This window comes from Montipora capricornis, chromosome 2 (genome assembly GCF_036669925.1).
Source record: "Montipora capricornis isolate CH-2021 chromosome 2, ASM3666992v2, whole genome shotgun sequence".
NCBI lineage: Eukaryota > Metazoa > Cnidaria > Anthozoa > Scleractinia > Acroporidae > Montipora > Montipora capricornis.
This window is the reverse complement of record NC_090884.1, coordinates 55,772,162-55,782,161: the sequence shown is the minus strand read 5'-3', so window position 1 is coordinate 55,782,161 and position 10,000 is coordinate 55,772,162. Positions and strand designations below refer to the sequence as shown.

At 43.2% G+C, this 10,000-nt stretch overlaps 1 protein-coding gene and 1 long non-coding RNA gene across 2 annotated transcripts in view; one reads left to right on the top strand and one right to left on the bottom strand.

Moving 5' to 3' along the window:
- Positions 1-7,197, top strand: part of LOC138038129 (uncharacterized) — a 16,845-nt gene extending 9,648 nt beyond the window's left edge. The window contains exons 2-3 of the long non-coding RNA XR_011130190.1: positions 6,561-6,669; positions 6,774-7,197. This is a non-coding gene — a long non-coding RNA (uncharacterized lncRNA). The remainder of the gene's footprint in view (positions 1-6,560; positions 6,670-6,773) is intronic.
- Positions 1-10,000, bottom strand: part of LOC138028105 (cilia- and flagella-associated protein 77-like) — a 405,094-nt gene that overhangs the window by 382,017 nt on the left and 13,077 nt on the right. The window lies entirely within an intron of this gene.

The following is a 10,000-nucleotide window of genomic DNA, read 5'->3' as shown; positions in this document are numbered from 1 at the left end:
TGCTGCTCTTGTCTCTGTAGCAGTCTTCCGATAACGTCTTCGCTTGAGTCCGCTCTTTGTATCTTCCTCGGCATATTGTCCTGGATGGGTCTACCTAGGAGAAGTTCGGCGGGTGAAGGGAGCCTGTTATCAATCGGGCGCTCTTAAACGGAGTAATGCAATGTTGGGTTCTGTCTTGGTTTCTTTGCCTTGATTAGCGTTTTTTTCACCGTTTTGACTTGTGCCTCAATGAAGCCATTACTTCGGACATAGTAGGGTGGTATGTTTAAAGTCGTACTGCTTTGCAAAGTCTTTGAATGTTTGGGCATCGAAGTGTGGTCCGTTGTCGGAACGAACAACTCGAGGAACCCCATGTTCACTGAAGATTTGCTTCATAATGTCAATTACAGTCCTTCTGATATTGTGTCCCTTAGGAATCTTTCTCGCAAAAGAGAACTTGGAATAGTAGTCAGCGATGAGTACGTATTCATCACCGTCACAGTACAATCTCTGTTTGGATTATCGGCTCTTTTTGCTGACTGCCCTGTAATTCTTGACAAACTTGGCATGCATTAGTTATATTGTCAATGTCTTTGTTCAGTTCTCTCCAGTATACCGACGTTCGTGCGCGGAGTTTTGTCTTTACAGTTCCTTGCTGAGGCTCATGGAGTTTTGCTACAATTTCTGATTGCATTATCCTAGGGATGATGATTCGACTGCCTTTCAGAATTATGCCGTCTTTAATAGTGATCTCGTCTCGGTATGACCAGTATGGTTTCAGGATTTGTGGAACGTCTTTGATGACTGAAGGCCAACCTTTTTAGGCTTGTTCTTTTGCGGCCACTAATTCCGGATCGGCACCGGTGTTTGTTCTGATTTTTTCTAGTATGTTGGTCAGGCTAAAGTGCTGGCATACTTGATGAATTTGTACATTAGTGTCCGGGATGGCACATTTCTCTTCGGGTGACAGCCTCGATAATGCATCAGCAAGGTCCATCTGTTTCCCAGGTGTGTACTTAATCACGACATCGTAAGGGTGGAAAAGCAGGAGCATTCTTTGTAGGCGTGGTGGGGCAGTGGTTAGGTGCTTGAGATGTATGCTTTCCAGAGGTTTATGGTCTGTATGGACGGTGAATTGTCGCCCAAACAAAAAGGTATGGAATCTTTCGCAGCCATACACCACGGCTAGCATTTTCCTCTCAATGTTGGCGTATCTTGACTCCACATCGTTAAGGGCTTTGCTTGCAAAAACGACAGGTTTATCTTCTTGTAGTAGAACTGCGCCCAGGCCTTTGGAAGATGCGTCCACTTGAAGGACTGTCTCCTCCTGTCTGTAAAAGTATGTCAGAGTTATCTCGTCGCTGATTGATTCTCTTATCTTGTCTAGTGCGTCTTGATGCGTCGCACTCCAGGTGAAAGAACTGATTTGCTTTGTGAGCTCTTGTAGGGGTGCGTTTAGTATGCTAAGACTTGGGATGAATGGTCCCACATAAGTGGCGAGGCCTAAGAACGTCTGTAGCTCTTGCTCGTTCCTTGGGGGGTTCATCTGTTGGAGTGCAGAAACTTTGTCTGAATTGGGCTTGATCCATCGACCATGATTCCGTAGAATTTGATGCTGTCTTTCTTCATAAAGCACTTGTCGGGATTTAGCTTTATCCCAGCTTCTTTACATCGCTTCATCATGACATGCAGGTTTGCGTCTTGTTCTTCCTCATTCTGACCAAAAATAAAGATATGTACCTGTCCAATTCTGACACCGCGTAATAACTGAAGATTTGCGGTTCTGCTATTCCGTGTTATTTGCCTTTATTACTCAAGTTTCGAAACTCACATGTGTTCCCGGGATTTCGGCCCGTGCGATCGCTTTTGAACGCAGTTGCCCTTCGCTGCTTTGTGCTACCGACCTCGCCTACCGGTGTAATAACTGAAGATTTGCAGTTCTGATACTCCGTGTTACTTGTTTTTATTACTCAAGTTCTGGAGCTCTCATGTGTTCGCTAGATCATAACAAATACACACACACTGCTCATGCACATCCTCTCATTAACATAACTGCATTTATTTACAAACGGTACGGCATTGACGGAGAGCTATGTCGGCTGATATAAGGTGTTCCAAAACGGGGGGCTCTGAACAAAAACGATGATCATTACGCTGAAGCCAGACCAGATATTTATAAACGTTAAACAGGTAGCAAAACACCCTGGGAACGCAACGCATCTCATCAGACGAAAACCAAAGAGGGCATGGCGAAGAAAAACAAAGAGTAGCCAGAGAGGAGACCAGAGAGAGTCTAGACCCAAGCATACCCACTCTGGACATGAGGACGGAGAAAAAAGAGGTGTTCGAGACTTTCCAGTTGAAATCCGCAGAAACTTTAGCAAGCGAAAGGGATAGAAGGACAGAAAGAAGAAAGGTGCTAAGCAGTATAAAGGACCCCGTGGGCTATCTTCCAGTTAAGATCGATCGAACAACTTGCGATCTAGGGAAAGGAAAAACAAAGCACACCAGGTGGAAGGCCAGGTCAATGCACCAAAAGAAGAGAAAAACTTGGAAACGCTGTTGTGCATGGCAGGTTTAAGATTAAGGAAAAGAGAGTAAACGAACTTGCAGGACATGACGTTAACAGGAAAAGAGCCAACAAAGACCCACCGAAAACCAAACCAAAAGGGGACATGGAACCACCAAGAGTCAACCAGGAACGAAATAAGGCAGAATAGAAGGGAGGGAAAGAAACAGAAAGAGAAGATGAAGGGCTAGAAAGAAAGGCAAGAGGAGAAACCCCAAGCCGGTCAAGAAGCCAGTACTTCAACAGGGAAACCCAACCGTAAGGGCAAACAACAAGGCGACGGACCCATTGAACCAACAGCGAGGAGACCTTGAAGTCAATCGAGACGACGGAAAAACCACCAGTCTCCTTGGGATGAAACATTACATTGCGACAAACTTGGTCAGGCTTTCCAGGTCACAGAAACGTGAAGACAAAACGGTTGAGCTCCGTACGCACCCACGAAGGCATGTGGACCAAAGACGCCACATACCAAATACGTGAGAGTGCCAGGGCATTTACGATGAGGGCCTTTCCGGAAAGGGGAATGGCCCGGGAACGCCACGCATCAAGACAACGCGACACCGCGTCAATCCGGGGCCGCCAGTTAGCTTCGGCCAGGTCGGCATGCCCAATGTAAACACCTAGGACTTTAATTTTGAAGACGTCCAAGCGATGTCAACGGGAAAAGAACTACTAGGAAAAGGGCTAGGACCAAGCCAAAGGCCCTCGCTTTTACCATGATTAAGCTTGGAACCCGTACCCTTTTCAAACATTCCATAGGTATCAAAGACCGCAAAGGTAGCATATAGCGAAAGAATAGGCAGACTAGTGGACAGACCGGGCACCCGCAACCCGACGATGTCAGGGTGGGCCCGAAGGTTAACAGCCAGCACGCCCATAGAGATAACGTAGAGAAGAGGAGATAGGGGGCATCCCTGACGGACGTCGCGGGAAGGCCAAAAGAAATCTAATGAATAACCATTTAGGAGAACCGTGCTTCTGACATCCGTGTACAAAAGACGAACCCACGAAATAAACGACGGACCAAAGCAAAAACGGGAAAGAGTGCGAAAAGGAAAGCCCAGTCCACCCTGTCAAAGGCTTTCTCTTGGTCCAAAGACAGGATGGCGGCAGGTATTTTAGTCTTGGAAGTAAATTCCACCAAATCTCTTAGGAAGGCCACATTTCCGCCAACGTAGCGCCCACGGACGCCACTGGTTTGATCCGGGTCAATCACCAGATGAAGCACTTTTAAAAGACGCCCAGACAGCCCTAGCACACAGCTTGTAGTCAACAGTTAAGAGACTAATCGGGCGCCCGTTTTTTGATCTAAACGGTCACCCTTCCTGAAGATAAGAGAAATGAGGAAAACTCGGAAAGAAAAAGAGAAAACGGAAGAGACCCAGACGTAAAATAATCATTGAGCACATCAACAAGATCAGCGTCAAGGGTTCCCCAGAAAATATGGCGCCATTCACAACAGCGCTAGGGACAACTCCATAGCCATAGCCATAGGGCTAAGCCCGAAAGCCTTTGAACAACAGCACGACCAGCTGGGGGACCACCCAGGAGGGGCCCGTACTCAGAACAGGAAAGTCAGAAACATTAAGAGCCCCAGAGCAACCGCTCCACGGATTGGGAGACGAGCGAACAAAATGGCCGTACGGCCCACAAAGGCGACACATCCTTATTCCGGGAAGCTGGCAGAAACATGCCCTTGCTTAGCACTCAGATTACCAGAAGAGGAAATATCAATAGAGATGGACCTAGGAGGGGTTTCCCTCAAAACAATGGAGACCGGCCTGGTACCAGTGTAAATTTGCTGACTCGACAGATATGTCTGCTTCCTGGCCATTTTTACCCCACCAAAATCAGCTAGAGCATGCTCAATCTCAACTCCACAAAGGGATAGTCAAAAACATGCACCAAAGTGGTAGCAGGGCCACAACCTAAGATTTTTTCACCATAGTCCAAAAAGAGATACGCCTTCCATAGATTTTGCCCTACTAAAGGTTACATCAGAGCAAAATGTAACCCGAACAATCTCATAACCAATCTGCACAGCAAAGATGGAGTCAACATCCCCCAACTTGCCAACAATCTCCTTCATTATAACTTACTTCAACTTGCCGGCCAGTTATCTGCCGGTCAAAATATTAAGTGTTCGGCAGCCTCATAATTCAAAGTGAACGACAGGAGCCGGAAAGACAAAAGAAGAAAAAAGCGAGCTTTGCCCAAAAGCCAAGAGGACAGAAACATCGCCACCAGCTCAAGAAAAAAACCCAAAACTTTAACTAAGTACTACTTTACTTAGCTCCTATTAACCGAGCAGGAGGTCTGTATGGGAGAATCTTAATTTGACCGAGGTCGTGAAAACAGACCGAACGCAGAGAGGTCTGTACACACGACCGAGGTCAAGATTCTCCCATACAGACTGACTAAGCTCCGTTAATAAGATGTTTATTATATGGCAAACAAGAACAATTTAATTCGTTTAATGAAACCGGTTTGTACTAACTGACATTTTGCTTGCGAACGGCGATGAGTGGCGATGAGCTGAACTTAATTCTCTCAAAGTTTGCTCGTCGTCCTCTCTTTTGTCATCATGCTGTTTGGCACTTCCATAAATAAATATTGGTAGAAGAAAATACTCAATATATTTGCATTTTACTTTGTATTTTTTCACCGCGAAACATTACCGGTCTAGATGCCGGTCTAGATGGGAAAATCTAGACCGCGGTCAATATCGATTTTAGCCAATCAAATTCGTGAATTTTGTAGTTCCCAGTCCTTGTGAGACAGAGCCATATAATAATAAGGTGCATAAATAAGGGTCCTTTAATATAATTAGTCTTCTAAATTTATCACTGAAGACACAAACATTATTGGCCAGTCTGAAACAAGGACAGTAACAACAAAAGAAACCAATTAAAATCTGGCGCGTGAAACTGGTGCCAAGCATATAGCACGCGTCTTGATTCGCATTAAGGGCCCACTGACGTATTTTTTGCGGTGCGTTGCTAAGGATGTAATGGTTAAGTAATACAAGAGAATTTGGCGTTGTTTTGGTCAGTTTCCAACATTTGTAAGCCAATGACCCTAAATATGACGTCATCATACCACGCCCATGGTCACGTGACCAATAAAAGAAAACTCTAAATTTGTCTCCATGCTACGCAATTTGGGTATTTAATCGATGGTTTGATAATTTGTATTCGTTTTTGCATCTAGCCAAGCATGGTTTTCTTTTTATTTTGAAAAATGTTCTTTTTAAAGACATAAACGATACTGAAATGCCCATAACGTTTTCAAAAAAGATGATTTTAAAAAATCAATGCTTAGCTATATTCTGTATTTGGGGGTGAAACGTGCCATGTAAAAAAATATTTAATTCAATTTAAAACCGCCGAAAATTTAGCTTTTTTTCTCAAACCGGAAGTCAGTTCGTTTACGCATGCGCATTTGATCTGAGAACGAGCGCGAGGAAGGGCGAGGAAAAAACTTTGATGGAAACAACAATTTGTACGGTGACTTTTGCTTGTGAGTGGGTTTTCTTGTCAGCTCATGATATGATGGCGTCAGTTACCGGAAGTAACATTTCACTTCCTTAGCAACGCGCGAAAAATCCGTCTGTGGGCCCTTAAGAAGGCGCCCGTTTGGTAGATCTCGACTTAAACCTTGAATTCTGGTTGAACGGATTTTCAATCGAATCTCGTTTATCAAAATCTGCGGCGAGATCAATTTTAGGATTTTGTGCTTATTAGCAATTTTTAAGAATCAGATTTTTAAGAAATTTCTAATCGAAGTCATCAGTTGTTACAAAAATAAATACTCAACTTTTTTTTATCAGCTTAGTGAATCGTTCAGTACGCCTTTTAAAATCACTAAGGATTTGCTGGTTGCTTATCTCGGGTGAGAAAAATTGGCCCAAAGCAAATAGTCCGCAACATTCAACTGAAAACTAGCATGTAAGTATCTTACTTAATATAGCAAAGGCAAATGATTTCTTTCTCCTTTTGTTTGTCTTCAGATGAATGGTATGATGGTTTTTAGTGTTCATATCAAAGTCGCCCTCTCCAGAAGACAACCAAATATGGGAGACGCAAATTTCCGTCCTAGGCCTGGTCTTGGAAGTAGAGGTTTTTGACACTTTTATTGTTGTTATATATTACAGTTTACGTCCTACGAGTCTCTGTATAACAAAGTTTTTGACAGTTATTCTAACTATTGTTTCACATTCCAGAGGACACAGCAGCGGTATTCAGTCACGAGAGGCGGGGGAGATCGTTTCATATGAAGATATATAGGCGATGGATACTCTTCAATTTATATTGTCGGCGAGATTTCGTCAAACGGCTAATTCTGGTTCTCGGAAGCACTTTTTCCTAATAGGCCATTTGTAACAATTGACCACAACCGATACATGTAGTTAATAAACTGAAATAAGTAGCTTTATAACGAACTTTGTAAAATTAATAATTAGGACAGTACTCGCATTCTCATTGATCAATAGCCGTAATGAGAGTATGTAAACACAGCTGTGACACACGAATTTTTATTGGTTATTTGTTGTCAGACGCGCGTTTTGATTTCCTGGTAGGAAATATGAGCGTGTATCAAGAAAATCTGTGTCAATAAAGAGGTAAAAGAACCAGGATTTTCCTTCATTTGTCGAATTATTTTGGAGAAATATTTTTAAAAGCAAAAGAGGACATCTTTTTTCGTGTTTAAATAGCCTCATCTAAACTCTCGGGGGAGTTGGGAGAATTCACGACAGTTATGCAAACCCTCGACTGCGTCTCGCTTTTGCATAACTGTCTGGAATTCTCCCAACTCCCCTTTGTATTGCTTAATTATACTAATGAAAATAATGATTTTTTAGTGTCAACTGTACTTAGCGCTTGGGCACTATTTGAGGGAACTGCAAAAATTAAATCAAATCAACTCATCAAATCAAATGGTGGTTTTTGAGGAGAGGGGAAGCTCACGGAGTATCCGGAGGAAAAAACTGTCGGATCAGGGTAGAGAACCACCAAACTCAACCCACATGTGACGCGGAATCTGGGAATCGAATCCGGGTCACATTGGTGGAAGGGTGGAAGGCGAGTGCCCTACATGTACGTCACCACTACGCCATTCGTGCTCCTTACCAATTGCAAAAATCATGTTTCAGTCAAGGCCCGAGCAAACAGCTTCAACATTTCCTTCAACATCTTTTCGATGTCGTTGAACATTTGACCTTCGGTGAAATCCTCCAAAATTGACACGGATAGGGTTACACGTACTTAATAAAGTTGGAATAAGCGAGGATGAATTTTTCGGGCTTATAAATCATTCTTTGTAAAATTTCGGATATTCAAAGCACCATTACTCAGAGATTAGGGAGCGTTCCCCACTTGTTGGGGGTGGCGACTGATGAGAAATGATCTACTATCTAAAAAATTAGGAGTACCCCTACTTCCCGCATTAAACATTTTCAGGGACCCCCTTTTAGTATCCCTAAAAATTGAGACACCCCCAACCTACCTCACGACCACAAATCAATACATGATGGAGAAGTCAGAAGAACTAGCGAAGAAAATTGAGGCAAACACCAAAAAGCACCTCCAAAGAGAATAACGATCTGCTTAGAAACCAGAAAAAGGCGAAGCATAAGAAAGCCAGCTATCTTACTGATACATGCATAACCTAACCGGCGTTCAAGAACAAAAAAAAATTGCATCACTTGCTTGTACAACCAACAAGCCTATTGTTTGAGACTAGAATTAAATTGATGCAAAGCGTGAGGCCAAAAGGTCTCATTTACGTTACTTCGGAGAAGGATTTTCCGACATTTTCGTAAAGTAGCGGACATATTCCTGAAAGCACTGGACGTGGCGAAGCGCCTTGCGAGCTCCGAAGGCGCCAGCTACATAGAGGGATTTTGGAGCATGACCCCCCCCTCCCTCCTCCTCCTGGAGTTCACTATTTTTCTCTATTTCTTTCAAGTTCTCCGGCCTCAAACGAAAACCCTGGGCTCTGCTGCAGGGAAAACTAGACGCTCCAAGAGCGTAGACTGGGTTGCCTGTGGTACTTGTTAGGAAAAAAAAAAAAAAAACCAGGGCACTCAGTTAGGTGGTGTTGAACTGCAGTGTTCCAGTTAATGTTTTGAAGTGGGGGTCATTTAGACCATTTGAGGGGTCACCCGGACGTGCCAGCAGTGGCCCTTTGGCTCACGTGTTCTCACGTTGATTATATCCCAGGGGCGAATCCGGAAATTCCAGAAAGAGACGGCAAAAGAAATTGCGTCAAAAGCACACCTCCCCCCCCCCCCCCTCCCTCCCACATGCCCTCTATCCGCAAAATTCACGTTAGTGATGTATATCTATCAATGCAAAATGAATTTGAAATAAGAAAAGCTCTGAAACTGAACTAATCATTATTTCATGTAAAACCGCCTGATGCGCACTGTACCACTTGAAAGTCGGTTGGTTACAGAAGCTCTTTAAATATTGTACAGAAAAAAGGCGGAAGGCACGGCCCCCTCGCCCCCACCCAAATCCGCCCCTGATGTCCTGTCCCGTTTTCAAAAGACGTTTTCCTGCATGTCATGCATACCTTGCAGTTGCATTAAGATAACGTTTATTCCGCACACTAAGGACTGTACATGTTGTTTCCGCTTCATAATTCCTCTTCTTTTAAGTCTGATCTGATGCCAGGACAATTTTTTTTTGGCTTAACGTTTGCACCAAAAAGTACCGTAAAAGCCGGGAGTTAACTGTAAAAGGCAAGCTAAAAGATGCCCTGGGTGCTAGAGGAACTTTTTTTAAGGTTGGAGAGAACGCTCCGGTCAACGGTCGACCGTTGATTTGGAGTAGCGGAGCGTACTCTCCGACCTTGAATAACACATATATATAATATAATATTCATATAAAATGTAATAAAACATAAAATATTCTACTGTGTCCACCAGATAAAATCTACGCATTTCTACTAGTAAGTGTTGTACATAACATCACAATTACTAAAATATTAGAAATACAGGTCACTTTGATATCCGATGACGAAAGATGTAATTGTAAATGTCCATTATTCGTCGCTTTTAAGATTCCAGATTTTCATTTTTCACCTCTTGTTTTGTTTATCGAATTGACGTTCCATTCTTGAGCTCCATAAGAGTATATTTTGCTTAAAGATCCAATAAAACATCATTCGCGTTACATCGGCTTCGTCACCATTGCTGGTACTGTGTCCACCGAGTAAAATCTACGCATTTCTATTATCCCATGAAACCTACCAAAGATACGCGCAGAAGCTCTAGGCACAAACAAAATACTTAGCAGGGGAGTGACAGGTAAGATCTGTTGCGCAACTTTCCCCTATTCCGACAAAGGAAAAAAAATAAAACGGAGAAATAAATTCTACTTACATTCTGACTAGATTGCCATGTATGGCAACCCAGTAAAGAGAAAAAAACGGAGAAATGGGACG